The sequence below is a fragment of the Oryzias latipes genome, chromosome 16 (assembly GCF_053564925.1).
Source record: "Oryzias latipes strain Hd-rR chromosome 16, Olatipes_Hd-rR_3.1".
NCBI lineage: Eukaryota > Metazoa > Chordata > Actinopteri > Beloniformes > Adrianichthyidae > Oryzias > Oryzias latipes.
The window spans coordinates 29747205-29769837 of NC_136252.1; the positions used below are offsets into that span (position 1 = coordinate 29747205).

General features: G+C 38.3%; 1 protein-coding gene across 25 annotated transcripts in view; it reads right to left on the reverse strand.

Moving 5' to 3' along the window:
* Window positions 1-2899, reverse strand: part of mef2d (myocyte enhancer factor 2d) — a 107331-nt gene extending 104432 nt beyond the window's left edge. For 13 of the 25 annotated variants that reach the window (XM_078933008.1, XM_078932996.1, XM_078932989.1 and 10 more), the window contains exon 1: window positions 2615-2836. The gene's annotated coding sequence lies outside the window, so the exon portion shown is untranslated. Of the gene's footprint in view, window positions 1-2614 lie in introns of all 25 variants that reach the window. The other 12 variants (XM_078933015.1, XM_078933007.1, XM_078933005.1 and 9 more) reach the window with 2 other exon arrangements.
* Between the last annotated feature and the right edge of the window lie 19734 nt (window positions 2900-22633).

Genomic DNA, 22633 nt, shown 5'->3' on the forward strand with positions numbered 1-22633 from the left:
TTCGCCTGCGGTCACGGTTCTCAGGGACACAAAAGCCCATTACTTGAGCTGAGCCCATAAGTTATCTGGAGCTTAAGCCTCCTTTCATTGAACAAGTCCAGCTACAATACTTTGTTCAATATTTGGATTCTGATACTGTGTAAGTACAAACATGAAACAGAGAGTGGTCCAGAGATTTCTGTTGCATGAATGTAATTTAAAAGTCAGGTGTCAGGTTGCAAACCTAAGTGCAGGATGAGCTTGTCTGCCAACCTCCAGACATGAGCAGAGCAGCGGAATCTGAGGAAGACGATGATCGTGATGCCCATTGATAATGCCAGGTTTGGGTCAATACACAGGAGCGTCTGCACAGCCGTGTCTCAATGGAAAGAAAAGAGCAGATAAGCACAAGCTTTGGTATCTTGACAATGTCAGAAACAGCAGAGCTGGTTTAAATCAGCCAAACTCCAGATAATGCTCACACCTCAAAGGACAAAAGGAAGGCCTTAGAGTGGCTGACTAAAACCCAACGTTTCCTGCCTGCTGGGTATCAGTTCCCCATTTATGCCGTCATGTGAAAAAGTTCTGGAATGACTTGCAACACATTCCTGAGAGAGGTCTCTGGTCACTGCCTGAATCTAGCACCCCCTGCAGGTTTGTCCATGTTTGGTGGGATCATTTTTAAAATATAGGAAAAGCAAGAACAAGGTAGATGTTTGGTGGTTTTCTTTTAACCCAAGAGCAAAGTGAAGCAGAGGGTGCCCGAGACTTTGGATTAACTTCCAGATCAGCTTCTCACAGACAAATGTTTTATCCACACTGGTCAACTCAGATCAAACAGGTTTATCTTCACATAAGAAGGTTTCCCTCACGTCTACAAACGGATATCAAGTTATACATCTTGTAATTTAATCCTGTTGGAACTGAGAAATTGTGCTTCAGTTGACCCCAAGGTCAGCTCTAAGCATGGCTGTGGGTGAGTGGTGGGGGGCACTGCTCGCATTAATGCTGTGACTGCTCCCCCAAATGTGATGGCCCCAATCAACTCAAGAAATCAAAATTACACAACAATAAACACACACACACAAACAAGATACAACAAAAAATAAATAAATAAGATTAAAAAAATTAAATAATCGTGAGGCTGGACAGACGGACAAATAGACAGACAGAAATAAAAAGATAAATGCAGCCCCGACATGGTAAAAACCAGAGTTCTACTTGTGCTCGTCCCAAGCCCGGCAATGCAGAGAGTGGTGTCAAAGAGCATTCAACATAAAACACATAAGACATACTAAATAGATCAAAGGAGAAGAAAAATACATAGATAGATGAGCTGATATGATGATACTATGGTTTTATTTTAACTTTATGGGCTCAGAAGGATATGACGCCCTCTCAGCACACCTAGCCTGATGTTCTACCTGCACCCCACAGTGGGGCAGGCTAAATCTAGGCCTGGTTGACCCCGATTCTTTCCATGATCCATCTCAAGTGTTTGAGGTAACAGAAAAAGACACAGCTACAGTGCTCTACCCTAAAAGCTGGGCTGTTTCATCATCCACTCAGCATCTGCACCATCAGAGATGCCTTTTCCTTTGGAAACCTGGACCTGACCTGCAAATTGCGGCGCCAACTCTCATCCATCAGTGTTGCAGCAAAACCCTTTGCAGCGTTGGATAATGATGTCACAGATTACTGTTCTTCATGCTTCTAGTTCTAGACATGTCAGAGGCCTCTTCAGAGGCATACACCTTAAATTGTCTCCATGCCTCCCAATTCCCCAGTCACCTGTCTATACCTGAGGGGCTGTGGAGGAAGGCAGAAAGGACCCCAGACAACCTCAGTCCTGACTGCACAGGAGCTCTAGAGATGTCATCATTACAGCCTGCTTCCAGGAGTGAAATGGTTTCCGGGTTTGAGGAGGAAATTAGAAGTTTGATGGCACTCTTTTCCCGGGAGATGTGCAATTACGCACGGCAATGAGAGCACAATTGCTGGAAATGGGCTCACGAGAGAGACGGAATCATTCAAACAGACACAATAGCTTCAAGGATATGAGGAAAAGCACGCAACGAGCTTCTGATCTGTGTCACGCAGCTTTTCTGAGGTGAAAGCCAGCACCTTCCCCCACCTGTCATGCAAAGCCACACGAAAAAATTGATGGCGCAATAAAAGTTGCCAATAAAGTGCACGTGCGTCTTTCCAGCGTGAAGTCAGTTGTCAACAAAATGAAGAGGAATCGCGGCCAAAGCTGGACGGCAGCTTTCCCGTAAACTGCCTCTGACAGCTCCTAATGGGGTGTTTCGCGCAGAGCTCACACACACCGGCGACGAGATGTTCTGGATAAAGGTTGCAGGATGCAAAGGTGCGGGCGTAAGGTGGGAAAGGGGTGTTTGTGGCACTAAAATCAACTTGGGAAAGTGGACGAAGCCTTGTCTTCCTGCTCTTTTAGTTTAAAACTGGTTAAGCTTTCCCAAGCGGGGGAGCACAGAGTTACCGGAACCACGGCGGTTCAAACTACGAGACAAAAACAAAAAAAAGGTCCTAATATTCCAACAACACAGATGTTCGCCAGGAAAAGCAGCAAAAACAAGAACAAGGTGAACTGTGGGCTCTAAGGAGAGAGACTTACCCGAGCTCTGTATCCACATCTGTTTTGACAGCACCGGGGTTTGAAACGTCACACTTTCTTGCATTCACAACGTGGAAAATAATTTCACGAAGAGCCGATGTTACTCTCCACCTACCGCGGTGGCCGCCAATAAAAATAATTCTTGCTACTTGATGTACAATGTAACTATTTAGTTATGGCAAATGGTGCCTAATCTTTCCTGAGTGGCATTGCTTTTTTGACTGACAGACGAGCAGCCAATCAGCGCCGGCCGTCCGCGCTGCTTCAGCCAATCAGATCGTCAGTGTGGAGTTGGTGGAAGGTGAGCTGAGAAGTAGGAAGGGCCGTTGGCGACATCATGTGTTAATAGTTTGTATCCCTCCGCCTGTCATATTTTGGAAGCAAAGACTTTCACCGCTGCTGCTTCTTCTTCTTCTTATATCAAAATGTAACAATTAAATGGAAATAAACATTTACCAATGCTTTATAATTGCATTTTATTATATTACTGTGTACTTTAAATGTGTCAACAATTCAAAAATATCTATAATGCGTAAACAATCCAGGTTATTTTTCATATAAATCACTCAGATCGTTTTATTTTGAAAAGTTTTGCTCCAAGTCAAGTTTTACTGTATATTTAAAGGACGAATTTGCTACTATAAAAGCTTTCATTTTAATTCCAGCTCGAAATCTGAAATGTCAGATGCTGCTGTTTTTTTATTGTTTACTTTAGATGTAGCTAAACATAAACGTCTGGCAAATTAAGAAGATTTTAAGACTCCGAAAACTAACCGGATGTTATAGTGGGAAATTCTCTGCTGCCCTAATTTATGAGTTGACGGCGGAGGAACACTGTGTTTACAGTGAGTGCGTGTGTGAGTGTTCGGGGCGGGGGGTTGAAGGAGTGACGTTCTGCGCATGGGACAGTCTGCGAGCGAAAACACCTGTGCAGAAAAATGCGTGGCGCGAGCTCGACTCTTCTTGCTGACGGCAGCGCGCAGACCGCGCAGGGAACGGACTCTCAAGCGCAGCACTTGGCCTATTTCCATTTTTTTAATGGAATGTGCGTTTGCCTGCGTCATGCTACGTCAAGAAGAGAGAGCGGCTCTAGATTTAAAGTAATAAGACACCACCGTGAAATTAGATTTTTTTTTTTTTGCATTTATTTCAAAGGCACATGAATGTATAGTAGAACTCCAGATGTAAACATACCAGGTAGCAGCTTACGAGAAAACAATTCACATCAAAATGGAATAAACACAAAATAATCAGAAAACTATAAATCTGACCAAAAGTGTTCACAAGAATGGTGAAAAACCCTTAAACTAAACTAAGGCACCCCACAGACACCCTCTCTACGTTTTCTTCCTGGTGCCACCTTTTTTCCTCTACTTTAAAAATCCATAAACTTAAAAGTGAAATTGTAATCAGGTTTTTTTTTGCACAATTGTGGTTTGCCAAGTCTGTTTTATAGATGCATTTTGGTTTGCCAAATAAAAGTAAAATTATTAAACAAAATTGTGACAACATTTTTTATTTATTTTACTTCTTGACCACGTAATTGTATCTTAATTCTGGTTAGACCTTCAAATAAAGAATCAGAACTAAATTAAAGGAAAAAGTAAACTCACTCATAATTTTAATGCACAACTCAATTTTATCATAGTTGAAATGTTATAGAAAAACTAAAATCTATGAAGAAGTTCCAACTCAGTAAAAACGAAGCTATTTTAATTTTTACAACAGTGAAGTTGTAAAACAATGTCAGAATAATTCTGTTAAGTCTTCCTCTAAGCTCTGTACAGCTGATTTCATGATGGTTTCCATGCCTAACATAGAAATGGGTGAAGTGGCAGCTTCAGCTGTTCAGAGACATTTATTAGACGTGACCTGAGGTCAGACCTGAGGGACAACTGCACTTCTACACTTGAATGTCTGCATGCATAGGAAAAGTTGTTACTTCCTGTAAATTTACAGACAAGAACACACCAGGGTGCAAGACAATAAGTACACTAACAGCTATAGAATAAATGCAAATGAATCTTTGCATTAAAGACCCACTCTGATTATCTTTTGATCTATAATAAAAGCAGTCCCAGTGGTCTTTTACGTTTACTATGCTGTTTTTAGCTAAATTGTGTCGTTTTCCGGATAGGACAGTTTCTTCAGAGCAGCTGTAGAAATTTCTGGGCAGGACTGTTGGTTACCATTACTCATAACTGAGGGCTATCCGTTTACATGCTTTCCAGCTATAGCTAACAGCCTCTCTACCCCCAACCTAACATTACCAGTGTAACAAAAATGGCAAGCAGTATTGGAGCTATCCAGCCGAACAGTTAAGCCAGATGCCAGCTCGAACGAGAAAAATAACAAATGGATCTAGTCGTCAACAAGTGGATGTGTCAGAATGGGAGCTTGTGGCCTGTCCAGTGTTTTTTTCTTTTTAACAAACACAATCTTTTCAAAATGCATCTTTAAGTCTCCTCCTGATTCAGGACAATTGAAAAATAACAAATCAGAAATGCTATTCTGAGGTTAATTTTCTTTATATACGTCCTCCATTATGTGACAAATGCCAGAAGAATAAGTTAAAAGCACTAAAAACACGATTTTCATCAGAGCGGGTTTATATGTGAAAACAGCCACACGTCCTGTAGGGGGCGCATGTCTGCCCTCAAACCCATTCTATAACAGGGACATGAATTTTTTTGCTCAATAAGCTCAGTCCATTATGATTCAGTCCATTGAAAACCCTGAGGTATAGAGTTCCAGGAAAAACAAAGAAGGATAAACTCCTTTACCATTGTTTGACACATTTTCTTTCAAAAAATCTGGTCATTGTGTCTCTGAAAACATTGCAAGTCTCAATCAACTTTCTGATAAATCAGAAGACCCAAACTAACCCACATTGACAGATTAACTAGCAGCAGCAGTAGCAGTGGTAGTAGTAGTAGTAGTAGTAGTAGTAGTAGTAGTAGTAACAGCTCACACTCACACTCACACACAGAGTGAGGAAGCATCAGAGAGAGATTACACTGTTTCCTGCTTCACATAAGAAGATTATGCGATAGGGTTTTTCGTTGGAGAATTGCAGGCGTCAGATGGACGTCCTGCTGTTCCCCTCTCACTGCTGGGTTGTCAAAGGGTCAGCCACTTGACCGGAGGTCAGGAAAAATACCACGTGGAAGATGGTGCCAAATTAACTGATCAGTTTAGTGAAAACAAAACAGATTTCCTGACTACACATGTCACTTTTAAGGTTTCTGAATTTGCTTTGAATAAAAAGACTGATTAAAGTCCTACTTTTTACTGAAGACTGTTACAAATGCTTGTAAAAACAAAATTAAATATGTTTGTACAAAGTTTTAAAAAATTCACACATCCAAGTCAACAACTACTGTTTGGCGCCCCCTGTTGAAGAGCAACAATTTTTTTAAACACAAAAGCACAAAGAGGTGACTTGACGTGGAATTTGTTGGGCTTTTAATGACGCCATCCAAATGCAGCGCAGTCATGGTTAAAAAAAATTCTGTTCAGATCCTATTGAGCGTGTTTCAGAACACACTTTTATGTATTTAAAAACACAAACGTGTTTTCTCACAATAAAACCTTTAATTGAACATTCTCGGCTCTGTGATTCCCATCATGAGGTGCATCATATAAGACTACAATCTGGTTTTGCGTAATATTAAGATGTCAAAAAGTAAATATATTTTGACACAATTCTTGATTCAAAGCAGCCTTTTGATAACAGCATTTATCCCAATTTATACTTTAAAGACATTTCAAAGAATCCAAAAACACAAATACACATGTGCTTCACACAAGCAGGGTTTTGAGAAAACATGAATCAAAGGCTTCCAGCAATTAGCTATTTTGTATAATGGTTTCTCCATGTCATGTGAGGAGCTGTGTTAGACAACAGAAACTCCAGGCCTCTCAAGTCTCTCACGTCTACAACCCTACATGGCAGACAGGAAAACTCCCTGTTCCATGGGAGAAAACATTCCCAATGGAGGTGAAAATGGTCAGAGAGGCGAAGGACAGGCCTGTTTTACAGAGAATATTTTCTATTGTATATAGAGCTGGGATTGTGGGTGGGGAGTGGGGAGGCACTTAGATGGAAATACCACTAGAAATCTGAGATTTTATTGGTGTTTAATGCTGTTTGACACATTTAACAGAGAAAGTGTGAGAGGTGGAAAAATGTGGTTTAGAATTTCAGTCACTTATTTTATTTGCTTTTTCTAATGATTTTTGTTCTTAACTGAGGTCATACTTGGTATCACAAAGTAAGTAATGAAGGAATTAATTATCCCTCCTACAAAAATACTGTATACTTAGTAGCTATTTTTCATCATCACACGTCTTTTATGGGGCTGCAGGATGCTTTTGCCCCTGGTTTGGCTCACGGCTGGGACCTTCTTGCGTGGAGTTTGCATGCTCTCCTCGTGCATGTGTGGGTTTTTTCCAGGCACACCGGCTTCCTTCCACGATCCAAAAACATGCTTCATAGGTTAATTGGTTACTCTGACCTGTCGCTAGGTGTGAGTGATTGTGTGGCCCTGTGGCGAACTGGCAACCTGAACCCCGCCTTCAGCTGACAGTAGCTGGGACAGGCTCTGGGAACCCAGTGACCCCAAAAAGGATAAAGGCAAGTTAGGAAATGGATGGACTCACCAACTTGATCAGATAATTAATTCTCTTTCGGCTTTTCCCATCAGGGGTCGCCACAGCGAATCATCCTTTTCCACCTCACTCTATCATGAACATCTTCTACCCTAAAATTAGCCAAATTAGACAACTAGATTAACTTGATCAGATAATTAATTCTTCGTAATTTGCACACTTATATAATAGTCCAGTGTCAGTTTTCTAGGTATATCCACTACACTGAGTGTGACGTCACCCAACGATTTACTTGCGACTCCAACGAAATAAATTAAATTCTGTTGTCATTTTTTCACATTACAAACACCGTCATGTTGGAACCAGATAATGTCAGTAAATAGTGACTGGTCCGAGTCTGTCTGAGTCAACATTTCTACAGTTACCACTATCACCAATCAGGAGTGAGCTCGTTGGAAGTCCACACCCCTTCCACTTGATAGAGGGCTCAGGAGAATCTGTCAATCAAAGGTTTCAAATGTTTGACCTGAGACTGTATGCTTTTATTTAGGCTCTGGATTTATCAGATTTATCTATTTATTTTACTTTATAATTTGAATAACATGCATTACATACAAAACTTTAGTAGAATTAGCAAGAACATGTTGAAAAAAGGTAAAGGCCCGTTCACACCGGGACGAATTTCGCCGGCGATTTTCGCCGACGTTTAACGCCTCGTGACTAAACAAAGGGCACCAATGAGAGTGTGCACACCGACGCGAAAAAACGCCACGCGTCAAAGCGTCAAAAAAAAAACGCCTCGGGTACGGTTTTTTTTTTTGACGCCTCGCGTCGAAATCTATTCGACCAATGAGAATGGCGCTTTTGCACACGTGTCTGGAGCTTCTGAAGTTACAGTAAAACACAACTTGGGGGCGCTCAAACACTAAACTGCCTTGCTGAGCACACATACCAGCGAAGAAGATAGACGCCAAGTAGCGTCTACACTGCCGCGAAGAAATAATGACGGACATTCTAAAATATCCCCGAACGAAGCACCAGTTGGAGCTACTGGTGCTTGAAATATTCATGTTTTCTTTGTATTATTCTGACAAGTGCGTAAATACATGCTCTCTTCTTCTGAGTGAAAAGCGACTTTAAGAAGCGTAAAGTTGCGCAGCGCCACCTTGTGTACAGGAGTATTTCTTTTTACATTAAGCGCCATCTAATGTCAGGGAATGAAATTGCATGTTCGCTCGGCTCATCATCAGCGAAAATCGCCTGGGTGTGAACACAAAAAATGTGGCGAAAAACGTGGCGAAAAATGCTGGCGAATAACACCTGGCGAATATTCGTCCCGGTGTGTACGGGCCTTTATTATTATTATTACTTTGTTTATTTAACAGGGACAGTGCACATTAAAAGCATCACTGCAATGCGCCAGAATTAGCCCAAAGGCTATTTTTCATCCGTAGTCCCCGGACAGGTGTTAAAAATTGTCAACCTAAAAACCTAAAAACATCAATACATTAATTAAAAATATACATTTACAATTAAATTATCATCTAAAATACATAAACTAATAAAAACATGCACATAGAGAAAAACATAGAAAACAAGTATAAAAAACACAAAGGTGAAAGAGGGGAGGAGGAAGGGCAGGTGTTAATCCAGTTCAATGTGAACATGTTTGCTGTGATATGAGCCAGTTTTTTAGGTTCTTTTTAAACAGAGTGTATGTGGTGATGTGTCTTATGATGTGAGGGACAGAGTTCCATTCTTGTGCTGCTGTTACAGAGAAGGCGCTTTGGCTGAAGGCACTTCTCCTCAGAGGAACTATACAGTCTTGTTGACCCGACCCTCGAGTCACTCTTTGGGATGATCTTATTTTAACAAACTGACTGAGTGGAGGGGATGATAGACCGTAAATGATTTTATAGAATAGGCATAGTTTTGTATACTTAATGAAATTCTCCCAGCTTAACAGTTTGTGTTTTTGTAAAATGTCACAGTGATGATGTCTTATTGGTTTTCTATCCAGTACTTTAATTGTTTGTTTGTAAAGTGACTCCAGAGGTTTTAATGCTGATTTGTTTGCCTGTGACCATGTAGTGAGACAGTATGTCATGTGGGATAAAATCATTGCATGCATGAACATTGTGGCAGCTTGCAGTGACAAATTTGCCCTAATAAATCTAAAATTGGACAGGTTATACCTCACACGGTTACAAACTTTTTGAATTTGTGATTTAAAATTGAATGTTGTATCAATTAAAATCCCAAGGTATTCAAACTTTTCAACAATGTCTATTTTCTTTCCTGCCACAAAAACATCAGCCAGAATATTTTTACGGTTTGTTTTGGAAAAGAACATTGCAACTGTTTTGTTTACATTGAGACATAGACTTGACTGCTCCAACCATTCTGCCACATGTCCCATCGTTTCAGTGAGCTTCTCTGCCACATCAGATGTGTTATTGCCATGTGAATAAATGACAGTATCATCAGCATACATCTGAGTGTAGACATTTGAACAAACAGAGGGCAGATCATTGATGTATAGTGAAAAAAGTAAAGGCCCTAGAATAGAACCTTGCGGGACACCTGTAGAGATAGGGAGAGGCGAGGAATGACAGTGATTTATCCTAACTGACTGGGATCTATTTGACAAATATGATTCTATCCATTTTATGGTACTAAAGGAGAAATTGAATTTGGTTAGTTTAGTCAGTAGCTTTTTATGATTTATAGTGTCAAATGCTTTTTTTAGATCCTTAACAGAGGATGGTTATTGTGACAAATAGAAGACGACAGAGTAATTGCTGTTTATTTTTCAATGGAAGTCTGTGGAATTTTGGCTCCTTGGAACCACCCCGTACTTCCTGTTAGAAATGCGAGGGGGTATGGGTCACTCAGTCCAGTTCTCATTAACAGTCAATGAGTATAACCCAGCCCCTGCTCCAGCCCCTAATCTGAGTATGTGAATTAAGCGTGGAACATATTTCACCATTCCAAGAAACAAAAAATAGCATTTAACAGTTCTGACTCCGTTTAGCCTCCAATTTCACTGATGGGTCAAATTGGCCCACCAATACATTTTTGAAATACAAACTTGCAGGGCCATGACATTTTTCATGACATTTTTTACTGATATGAGCAGAAAAATGTAAAGAATTGTCCGAAAAGCCAACAACTCAAAACTGAAGTACTAAGAAGTGAGAAGGAAAATCTACTATATGTAAAAAAATAGATGTTTGTGCTTAACCCCTTGTGCTATTCTAGGCACTTTAACACTGGGAGTGGGGTCATCTAGACCCCACAAGACAGTGCGCCAAACCTTTTTTCTTTCTTCTTGATTTGTGATCTTCACTTGTTTCCATGGATTATATGAAATCCTCTTCACCTTTGTCATGGTAGGAATAACACGTGAATGTACGGATCGGGTCATCTGGACCCCATAGGATAGCACAAGGGTTCTCCCCAATTTTTTTTGCTTTCTGTCTTGTGTGTTGCATGTTTTCTGGTTCAAACATTCACTGAATTTTCTCAAAAAGACAGAAGAATAAAGAACAGCTTAGTTCAATCCCAACACAGCTGGGTACTGGATGCTTCAAACTAAACATCACACAAACAGATGGAAATGATCCATTTGAAGGGAGCTGCTTCACTGGAAGACAATTCCACATTTGGTGCACTAGCGAGTATTGATAGCAACATGGGTGTGAACACTAACATAGTACCATTCTTCCATCTTTAACACACAAAGTGAAACATCATAACCTCAGGAGTCTCAGCAGGACCCGGAAGAGAACAAATCAATTTTGCTGTGGGCAACTGGATGGGGCCTTTAGTAGCCTTTGTTTGCTCATGGAAATAATGCATCACGAATTCTATGTTTAAGCTTCACATAATGGTTGTAACTTCACTGTTATGATTCACTTTAGTAACAATTAGATTTTAGTTTTTAGCAGGAAAATCTCCCAACCCCTGCATACCACTGAATTAACTTCAAAAGGCATTATTGTGGACAAAACATTCATCTGTTTCTATTTAAAAGGTATTTTTAATACTCTTTGTAAACTGTCTGTAACCATTCCAAATAGTTCTAGCTATTCTAAGTTATTCAAACTACTATGATAAATCGGAAATGGGCGTTTTATGTACTCAACAGGTAAAAAACAGCAGTCTTTACACTTGGTTTGTGGACAGCCATGACCTGGACAAAGGTGCTGTGGCTCCACAGTGTGGCTGCTCCCAAGTCAAGAAAAGGCTGTAGATGAAATCTAAATGTATTCAAGTTCCAGTGGCAACAGTGCAAAGTTAAAAAAAATATTGTGTTTTTCTGTATCTGATTATTTGGTTTAAACAACAACCAATACACTGTTTGCGGTGATTTTGACCAAATAAGGTGAGGTAATACTGTAAAAGCAGAAAGGGGGGGGGGGGGGGGGGTATGTGAATGGAGTTGAATGCTGGACACAGTGGCTGGTGGAAATAAAGCCCTTTTGACTCCAAAAAGACTCAGACTGGTCACTTTAGCACAGCTGCTTTATGCCATTCTCTTACATGGCTTCTCTATAAACTATTGGGAAGGATGTTCAAATGTTAAAACTTTATTGAAGATAAATGGCTAATCTCTACTATTTTTGATTTAGTTATAAATTTGAGTAATGAATTAATGCTAGCAGACTCTGAAATTTTAAATGCCGTTACATGCGTTGTTGTTATGATTGAAGCTGAACTACAGTATGTATTCAAAACTTACCACTAGGTGATAACAATCTTTTATGCAACAGCCATCAATTCATAAAATCAGCCCATTGTAGCTGAGTAAGTGAAGTGGTTTCATCAAAAATCTACTTATGTAAAAGAGACAGTGAACTTCCTTTAGGAACAGCAATTTAAAAAAAGTTATAACTAAGTAAATACAACCTTTGAGAAGAACCGTGCGTTTGAAGCAGAGGAGGAAGAACATGTCTTATGATGAACGATTGCTGAGGATGTGAAGAAAGATGGTGAATGCCGATGTTTATCTGAAAGTTCAAGCAAGCGTCAAACTCTAGTCTGACAGCTTCTTATCGCCGCACCTGAGTAAGGTCATCAAAACCAAGTAGGATAGGAATGTTGGTAAAACTAGAGGTATGTTGGTCCAACGTGTAAAAAACAGACCACACAGAGTGCCTCTCCTCTCAGCTAAGAACAGGAACCTGAGGCTACAATTGAAAAAAGCCTCACCAAAACTGGACAATTTTGAAAAACATTGTCTGGTTTGATGACTCTCCATTTCTGCTATCACATTCGGATGGTAGGGTCTGAAGTTTGGCGTCAAGAGCATCAAAGCGTGGATCCATCCTGCCTTGTATCAACGGTTCAGGCTGGTGGTGGTGGTGTAATGGTGTGGGGGATATTTTCTTGGCACACTTTGGACCCCTTTGTACCAACTGAGCATGTATAAACATGCCTGAAAAGGATTTCTGACATAGTGAACTTGTACTGCAACCAATTGCTTATTTTAAGAAACGTCCTTTAGGCGTTTGCATTGGAAGGCATTTGTTGTTAAAGACTGAGAAAATAAAGAAGTGGTCACTGAAGGAGGATGAAAGTCTTGGTGTAGGCAATAACAGAGTAGGATCCAGAGTGAACACATCATAGTGTCGTCAAGTAGAGATTAAGAGGACATGGAGTTCACAGCAGATGATCGATTGATGCAGAGTTCTCCTTCGGCCCCTCTCCTCTCTTCTGGTTTGTTGCTTAGTTCTCTCAGTTTGTCTCCAACCATCTCCTATAAGTCTGCCTGCGTGTGAGAAATGTGTGGGTGCACGTCCCTCTCTTCAAAGTGACCCATTGCTCTTCTTCTTCAGCATCCCACCCGCTGCCTAGCAACACTTAGTGTCCATGGCAACAGTGCCAACAAACACCCACACACCTATGTTGCCTACGTCGCTTAATTAGGCCTATAAAGTGAGGAAATCAAGACAGATGATTAGCAGAACACATCAGCAGAACAGCTCAGGAGTTACGCAGATGTGCCGGTCGAGAAAAGAACAAAAACCAAAACACTCATGCATTCTGCAGACAAAACGGCGCTCATGCCAAATCTGGTTTTGGTTGGTCTCATTTAGAGGTGACAGCTGGAAGAGAGTGAGATTCAAACACAAGCAATAGGTGGATGTGAACAGCTGTGGAGCAATGTGTTGCTGTGGTTCAGAGTCTAACAGCTTCAATCTTCAAACCAACGACTAGTGTCTAAGAAAAATGAATAAATAATGCAAGAAAAAGTCAGCATAATGTGGATGTAGAGAAAACATGACTGCAAACAAGGTTAGACAACAGGCTGACAAATGCTGCTGCGTCACCTATTTTGACCTTTTTGTAAGTATCATAAAAACATGCAACTTTTTAGCCACAATTTAACTGAATACAACCTAGCTATTTTGCCTGTTAAGTCAGAATTACCTCTATTATCTGACTAAACTTTCAGGGTTTAAAAAACAGATTTGCAACAGATGTTGCATATCACACACGTGCACACAACACACGCACATATGGAACACCCATAAATAATTCAGTCTCAAAAGGAAAACAAGACTTGTGTTTATATCTCACACATGTTTCATTCTTTTCTCTCTAAAATGTTTGCTATTGTACAACAACTGAATTAGAACTTCTTTTTTAGGAATATAAAATCTCGCCTATGTTTTTAATGCCTCATCCTAACATTTGGATCTGTTTAACCTGTTTCTTTTGGTTTAGTCAAGCATTTCCATTCAGAAAGCATTTATGGATCAATTTAAAGCACCCAGTCTCAAAAAGTAAACCAGGCTACTTTTGTGATGAAAATTTGTTTAAAATTCCATTTGTGGTTAAATGATCTAAAGGCCAATCTTAGTTAGAAAAAAAAACTATTGCAAGAAAGAAGAAAGAAAAGTAAGATCAAATAGGATCAACAACTTCCTAATTTCTTTTAGTTTTTTTTTTTAATTATTATGATCTAATCTATTAAATGCACTGCGAATAAAAGAAGAAGCAAAATTTGTATGTAATTCTCTCAAGGTTGAAGACATGTTCATTTTATTCTTATTGGACTTGTACTATTTTAAAATTCCTATTTATTTGTAATCTTTTACTTTTATTTTCTCTTACTTTTTTATTTGTATATATTGCATCTTTGCACACTGATTTATTTTCCTTGTACCTCCCAATCTCGAGCTTCTCTAATTTTGTTGCAACATACTATTGTAATGGCAATACAAGGATTTTGATACTGACATTTTAACTGCTGAGAACAGACCATCATAACTGAGGGCAAGCTAACATGATGATGGAAAGGCTGCAAATGGTAAACATTATCTGAGAGCTGATTGAGTTAGGCTTTAGTCGAGATTGATACACTGTTAATCTACCTAATAGTGTAGTTACAATTCCATTTATGACCAAACATAATTGATAATACAAATGTTATGTGCAGTTTGTGGCTAAAATGAATTTTTCCCTTTACTTACCATGTTAAACCCATTTAGGATCATTTCTTAGATGCTTTCTTCTCATGTGCTGTTATCTTTAAACCATCATTTCCATCTTTTTAATCTTGTGAGGTCCTTTCATTTTAGATTTACTAGTTTATATCCATCTATAAGTTTATTATTATGGTTGATCGTATAGTTGCTTTACTGTGAGGTCCATTTTTTTAAATAGAGCTTTCACTGCATGAGTGTTGGGCCTGCAAGGGGGTTTCTTTTTCTGTTGCTTTTGTTCTGTTTTAGCTTTATACATGTATTGCTTTTTTCCTGGTGCCTGCGGCACTGCTGTATGCAATCAAAGCGAGACGAAAGATCAAAGTGACGGGGGAATAAGAGAAAAATCCATGACTCTGGGAAGCGTGGGAGTGTGCATTGTTGTTGGGTTCTATTTGTATTGCAATAGATTGATAACTTGCAGAGGAGCTGTTCAACCTCTCATCCCAGGACCACTGAGGTGGGTTTCACCTACCCATGAGGGGAGGGGTTTAGAAAGGAAGAGGATGCATGGCATTACATGGAAGACAATCATGACTGATAAAGTGCATTTTCTTTTATTTTTTTTAAAGCATCATAACGGCAAAATAAAAATAAAACTTTAATAGTAAGTGATTTGCATGTGGTTAATTTGGGTATTTTGGAAATCTCAGATTCCACAACTATACAAATAAAAAATAAGATAACATATAAACTCAATATAGGTATTATTACATGTTTGCTTTGTAACATTGAATTGTGGGTGATGAGAGTGAGCTGAGAGGAGCAATTCCTCAAGTGTAATGACAGAAATAACCAGCAGATGGAGACAGAGGTGACAATGTGTTTACCAAGCAATGACAGTATTTGCCCGGCAGAGGGCGCCATGAACACACTTTTGACCTCCCTACAAGGCTTCGTCTTCAAGAAACGTTGCTTTTTTCTAGCTTGTGATTCATTCATAAACTCTTTAGATCCTTTCATCAGGTTCAGATAAGAAATAACTGCTGGGAAGAAATTAAATATTGTACATCCACAAAAAAAAGCCATTCTAATGGATGACATAAAAAACATATATAAGGAGTCAAGATTAATTGAGATGTACTTCTTTCTAAATACTTTTGATCATAATTGATGGTTTTCAGTGATAGTTTCTTCTAATTCTGTAAAAATACAGTTTAAACTAACTGTATTTTTACAAACTGTATTATGTAAAAATACAATGTATCTCAATTTAATTTGGATTGAAATAAAGAAAAAAAACGTTGTTAATCTTCATCCAAAGCTCTTTTTAAACTCTGAATATTGTCATTCATCGCTGTACTTCTGTTTATAATGTTTTCTTATTTATTTTATTTGTTAAGAAAAATGAAATGAAGTTAAAGATGAAACATGATGCCTTCATTATTATGGCTGTTTGAGATTATGGTTTGATATGATGCTATTTTAAATTCACGCGACCAACTAAAACAACTCATTTAATTAAAGAGAAAATTTGTGCAACACATTCTTCTTTTTTCCCCACCGTCACTTAGTTTATGAACTTATTTATAAGCTTCAAAAAGCACACATCTCAGTTCCCTTGATGTACAGTTTATGAAGTGGCTGCCACTGATTTATTGAGGCTATTCAAGGAGTCATGAACCACTGAAGAGTAAGATGCCTATTTTTTAAAACTGTGTGAGAGACATCGAGTCCCATTTGTGAGATTTTACCATCACATATATTCCAACACACTGGTGAATCCAAAACTCAATTTTAAATTCTAGATTTTTCAAATTTTATAAGGATGAGATTGAGGCAAAAGGATTAGAAATATTAAAACAGAGAAAAAAAATCTAACTAGATTCCTAAAAATTACAAAAAATTTTAATTCATTTAATTTTTATTAAAAAAACATACATCTCTAATAAAATTGCTTTTTAAAAATAACAATTTTAATATTGAGCAACGCTGGCATTGCATTCGCTCAATTCTGATCCAAAAACCCTTTAACAAAATTTTCCTACATGATCATTAATGATTAATTGATTAATGATTAATTTAAAAAATGTACGTTTTAATAAATCATTTCACTTATTGTAGAAGAAATTATTGGAGTCAAATGTAAAAAACATCTCATATATATATATATATATATATATATAAACATCTAACATTCACTGTAGATCTTTATGCGGTAGCAAACAAAAAGAATGGTAAAAGTAGAAAACATTTGCAGAACATGTTTTTGTGGTTCCCAGTATGTTCCCAGGCAGAAGCAGAGAAAGACACACAACTTTATGGTGCCGCACAAGCAGAATATCATTAAAATATTAAAAAATGAACAGTGAATTATTAGAAAACATACTTCTCTCTACCATAGACATATTGAATTAACATCTGTCTTTTTATTGTTGACTTCATGCATGTTTCTGCAATTTCCTCCATTTGTGTCTCCTCTTGAGGCCTTTTTTCTCTCCATCTTGTCTTCCCCTGGTGTGTTTTTTTAATTCTCCATCCCTACTGTCTTTCTTCTCCCATCCCTCCATCTTCCCTGTCCTCCTGCTCTCCCTCTGCCTGCTGCTGTCCCGTGTGAACAGAGGCTCTTTTCTCTGCTCTCTCCTCCTCTTTGGATGGCCGCCTGTTCCTGGAATTCACAAACCCCTCTCGCTTTTAATTTATGCGCATATTAATTGCTCTCCATTGTAATTTCCACCGTGGGATACAGCATGCAAATGTGCCATGCATTTGCGCGTGCGTGCGTGTCTAATTGCGTCTGCTTGTGTGCGCGTGCGTGCCTGGGTTTTCTTTTACTCCTCGGTCATAATCCCAGCAGCCTCGCGGGAATCTCATTTTAGAATTTTTACAGCCATTTAATGTAACATCAGATTCTTCCGAGAAGATTATCGGATTTAAGAAATTCTATTTAAAATAAGACTTCTATTTTTTTTAAATGTATTAACGTGTTTGTTTTATTTTTGCAGGCGAAAGTTGAAATTAAAGTAAAAAGGAACTTGGTCAAAAATAAAATGTCTTTATTCGATTTTTCATAAATTGAAAAAAGAAATTAAGCACTTTTGAGACATTACGCTTTTATCATTTAAATTTATTTTTGTGTTTCTATTATTTTAGAGGGTTCTACTGTAAAAAGGTAGAAAATGGCACAAAAAATCGGAACATAAAGGGTTTTCATTTGTATTTTAAAAAATCGAATTTTTCCGCAATTTTTTTTTTACTTGCAGTATTTTGTGAGACTTTTAGATCAGAAGTGACATTCCTGGAAGGGAATGACACTTATTTTTAGTGTTTTTGTTCTAATTTTCCTCACGCGATATTATGAAAACTGTGCTGAAATGCAACCTTTAACCTCGTTGCTTTCATTCCCTTCGGTCGTGGAAAACACCGGAATGTGAACAGAAATGACTGATCTGTTTGACAGCCACATCTCATATATCAGTCTTCACGCGCTGCTGCAATAACCAGTCTGCAAAATCAGTACCAGTGGGTTCAATTTCAGGATTTTGCAGATCTCTTTGTCCAAGTTAACCATTTTTGGAGCCTCTGCTGGTCCAAAAATCAAACAGTCATAAATGGAACTCAATCAAGTCTTCAGGTCATTACAAACTTTACAAAAATCACATTTTAATTCGATTTGTCTGCTTCTAATGCTTTTTAAAAATCTGTTCCATCACAGCAAATCTTGTATCTTAACTTGAATTTAATCCCACAATCTATTAAATTTTTTTATTCCCAATTTTTTTATTTGATCAATAAATTAGATGTAATTTCAGAGAAAATGCAGTTGTTCACCATTTGTTGAAATGAAAACCACATATTCTGGATTAGATTTGTCTTTGGGAACCAGAACGGGTTAAAACGTCAATCCCCTTCCGATAAGGTGTCAATTTCATGCTGAAAAACAAGATGATTATTGATAATGTATGACAGATGATGTGAGAGAGAAAAATATGAAGAAAAAGACTAATTACTCCTCAAGCTCCTTCATTTCGCCTCATGCGGATCATTCACAACCCCACTGCGCATGCTCACATTATGAAGCATCCAAGCTATTGATTTGTCATTAAGAATAATTTGATCATTGGTGCCAGAAATCCCATGAACGAGAATTTCAACACAGAATCTGCCCTGGTGATGCTGCAGATGAAGATTATTGTGCGCCTTCATCATCAGCAGCAGCAGCAGCAGCAGTTTAAGGTGGAATTGTTGAGTTAGTTGCGAAAACTGTGAAACTCAAATGCAGTCGAGAAGTTTGACATTACGCAAACATTCACCTACGACTCCTGCCACGCCTCAGCCAGCTTTAGTCAAGGATTGGTGGAAAATTATTGGTAATAATGGCTAAGATATATACTTTATGTTGACAAACATTATAAATGAAGAATAAAGTCCTAGCCATGACGCTAATTTCCTGTCTGACGGAGCACTGTGGTAGAAAATCATTTATTAGATGGCTGAAAAGTGAAATTCCCCCTGAAAATGTTGGAATAACTTCCGCCGTGAGGATTTGTCACGATCTGATAACCCTATTGTTTACTTTTAACTTTGAGTTGAAGCTGGAAGAAATGGTTTATTGACCTTTAATGAAGCAATGCTGAAATAAATAGAATTAAACATAAAATAAAAAAGAAAGCCATACACAATAAAACAGATGTTCTTTTTTTCTTTGCAGCAAAAATGCGTCACATTTATTTATTTGCAAATGTGGACCATTCGGTGCATTTTATTTCAAAGCAAAATATGCTATTTTTCATGCATGCACTCTGCAGGTGAGGAAAAAAAATGTTACAAAATGAGAGTTTTCTCATTTTAATGACAACAGAGTCAAACTCCATACTAACAATTAAAATTTCTGGATGACAGTGCATCACACGAGGAGAGGGTTCATCTTTCCTGCAGCACAGCAAACAGGATCAGTGCTTCTTTATTAAAATAAATCAAAAGTGGTGCAATATCTGCCTTAATAAAATACTTTTAACACAAAGATGCAGGCGTTTGTCTTAAAAAGGGGGCAAATTGGAATAAAAGCCTCCTCAGGCCTTCCTGAAAAAAACCTTTGCTTTTCGAAACCCAAAGAAAGACAAACAGAGGAAAGAAAGCCCACGTTTGCCTCCACCGCAGACATGCATTCTGACTCATTAGCATTTATGCAAATGACTTTCTAATTGCAGCCGTAATGACTCTGCCGTGGGAGATTTTTCAATCCGCCATGTTTTTTGTTTCTGCATGCTTTACAGGGATGCATGTTTTTTTCTGTATTTCTCAAAAACAAAAGCGGACCTTTTCTAATGTCCATCCACATCTCTGACAGAAAACCTGCAGGAGCTTTATTGCGCATTCAGAAAGAGTGGAGGACTTTTTTTTCTTCTCTTCCCTGTTATTTTCCTCCAAACAGGCCGTGTTTTCCTGTGGCACCGACAGCAGCCCTTTCTTCTTCTCCGTGCGCAGCGCGGCCGTCAAAACCCCGCTGCTCCTCTTTGAAGATGGAGAAGATGCGCAACTGTTGGAGAAATTCCAACTTGGAGGTGAGTGTGCTGAGGATGTGAGGCTGCTGCTCCTCTTTAAAGCACAATGCAGAAAATGGCAGGACATAAAGGAAGCAGTTTGAGGATCTGTGCGGCTCAGAAAGGGGCGATTTAGAGACTTTGATTTCTTTCATTTCAAAAAAGAAAACCTCAGTTTTTAAAAAGAGCATTTGAAACGTCCTACATAAATATGTAATTTTCTGGGTTTAATACTTTAAAAAGGTTAAAATAATTACATTGAGCTTTTTCTCAACTCCGAATAACTGTCCAAATCATTTCTTCTTTTTTTTTTAGGAAAAAGCAGTGATGATGTATGTCTGCAGGTTTGTGTGTGTGTGTGTTGTGTGTAGTGGGGGCTGTCTGTCTGCTTTGGCACAAGGAGGCTGTTTGGCCCCCACAGAGCTGCAACAATATGGGCAGATTTTGAGGGACAAAAGATCTGGAGCTTTGAGTTGCTGAGCACGTCTCTGACACAGGGACACTGCTGCACTGGGGATGCTGGGGCGTCACAGGAGCTCCAACAAGCTCACATTTTGCTGCTGCACAACAGGTAGCAAGACCTGAGAAATGAAGGTCTGCCTCCAGAGGGTCAGGGATGGGTGCTGCAGCATCAGATGTTAAAATGCTACATGCAAGGAGGCAAAAATGTGGCTTTCTTTTGTACAAAAAGATCCATCAGACTGAATAAAAAGGACAGCAGCTCCTCTGCTTATGCCAGAATCAATTACTTAAAGATGATTACCAGTTTCTGCCATTAAACATTGTCTTTAGTGTTGCTTTTAAACATCAGCTTCCCTTTTTCTGGCGCATGCTAAATAATTAGAGGCCAAATCCTAAAATAAAAAGGCTAAAATATGGAAAAAGGAGATTTATCCTGGAGGTTTGAGGATTTTGCTTTAAAAAAATGCTGTTGGATTTAAAAAGAATTAAAAAAAGAAGAAGAAAAATGGCGTAGTTCATGGTATTCCTTGTACAACACAATAAGTGAAAACACAACATAATTAGATTTAAACTGGCTAAATGAACAATTCTGTAACTTGTGAGGACCTTCTTGTTGGAGGATAAGAGGATGATGAACAGACAATCTTATGTTCCAAAATCAGCATTTGTTCTCGTCTCTTCATCCTCCCTCTGCTGTCATTCAGGGAAGTCAGTGTCTGCAGCTGAACTGGATCGCAGCGCAGCTTTCTGAGCTGAGTGCTTCCTGTCTGTGTGTGTGGGCTGTAAGCACCACTCTTCTTTAAACACACACCGGAGAGCCAAATGTAAACAAACCAGTAGAGGAAGGTGTTCAAACGCACAACACAAAGATGCTGATCTGCTTTTTTTCCTCTTGTAAACCTGAAAGTCTTTTTAAAGAGGAAACAAAGTGGTGAAAAAATTCTGCAGTGTTATTTTTGCTGCAAAACAGAGTGACAGATGTCGATTCAAAACTGTAGTGGTTTGAAAACCCTGTTTTACTGTTGGTAATATTATATTTAACGTTTTTACAATAAATAATAATAAAGGGCAAACTTTTACATTTACCTCCTAATCTCATTTTAAATAAGGGGGCTTCAAATCATGTAAATGCATTTCTAAAGAACACATTTGTTAATCTAAAAGGTTTATTTGCAGTCATATCAGAAAGGTGCCTGCAGCCATTTTGACATATTTTGTTGTTTGGGGCAAATGATCATTTTCTTAATTGTGAATTATTCAGATAGTGTTTCTCTTCTATGTTTACTTTTGAAATGCTACTGGAAAATTACAAAGTGATTGTTTTTCCAAATAAGTCATTATTCTGGCTGAACATTAATGCACACCTTAACAGACACATGATGATGATTTTCAGAGGACTTTTTTAAATATTGAGACACTTAAATGCAATGTATTTTAATTTATTTCTGATTCAATCAACATTGCCAAAAATGTATTTTTTTATACATGCATAGCATAAAATCCTCACACGAAAGAAAAACCGGAACTATCAGATGTCTAAATTGCATAATTTGCATTATTTGAGCATCTATTCATTCTTTTGCATGGACCTAATTAATTTTACTTAAACATTTCAAGATAAACATATACATTTTTTGTTTGCAGTAGCTTTATGCTATTCTCCTGCATATACAGAAATCCTAAGTGTTTGTGTTTTGGTTGTAATGCATATTCATTAGAGACTTCTAATTAGCAATTCTAATTTGAGAAAAGAAGCACTTTCATTTTTTATAAAACAGGTTAATTCCTTTTTGTTAGTAAATGAAAATGACAGTTTTGTCCAGTTGTGGTATCTGGAGTGGTAATCTGATTACACGATAGATTAAACTGAAAGTGTCATCTTTCAGCATCTTCTTGTTTGATTTAAAGGAAATAAATAGAAATATAAGGCTTTGAGATATTTTTTGTATTAGAGTGGGGGAGTTGTTGCC